Source organism: Mandrillus leucophaeus, unplaced genomic scaffold, assembly GCF_000951045.1.
Source record: "Mandrillus leucophaeus isolate KB7577 unplaced genomic scaffold, Mleu.le_1.0 Scaffold71, whole genome shotgun sequence".
Taxonomy (NCBI): Eukaryota; Metazoa; Chordata; class Mammalia; order Primates; family Cercopithecidae; genus Mandrillus; species Mandrillus leucophaeus.
Genome location: NW_012107697.1, coordinates 1,670,238 through 1,670,769, shown reverse-complemented (window position 1 = coordinate 1,670,769; position 532 = coordinate 1,670,238).

The following is a 532-nucleotide window of genomic DNA, read 5'->3' as shown; positions in this document are numbered from 1 at the left end:
TCAGACGCGCGCCCCGCGTCTCCGGGCCGCTAGTCCCGCGCCTTCCTGGATGGACGCGGCCCCTTACGCCCGGCATCAGCCTCTCCGGCTAGCACGAGAAGTCAGGTCAGCTTCCTGTCCCCGAGCAGCTGCCCGGGGGCCAGTTTTCAAAACATAGCCTTAGACATGTAATAAAGAGATGCTCCTCTGGTCTCAACTCCCTATTTTTACTTTGGAGGGGCGAAGGCAGGGCTACCCTTGCCAGCCACCATTCCCCAATCACTTCGCAGCTGTGGAAAAGCAGCCGTCCTGTCCCTTCAGAAAGGAACTCATATTTCCCCCTCGAACTTTTCTCGTCGGTGTGAGAGAAGGGCCCTCCATTTTCTCCTCAGGAGGCTTTTGCGGCCCGGCTTCCTCTCACCACCAGGCCGGGAAGGCAGTGACGCCGCGGCGGATGTAGCCGCGGCGGCCGAGGTTTCGCCATCTTGAGTGGAGGAGGAGCCGCGGTCGCCGCCATGCGGAGAGGCAGGGAAAGAGGGAGGAGGCGGCGGGC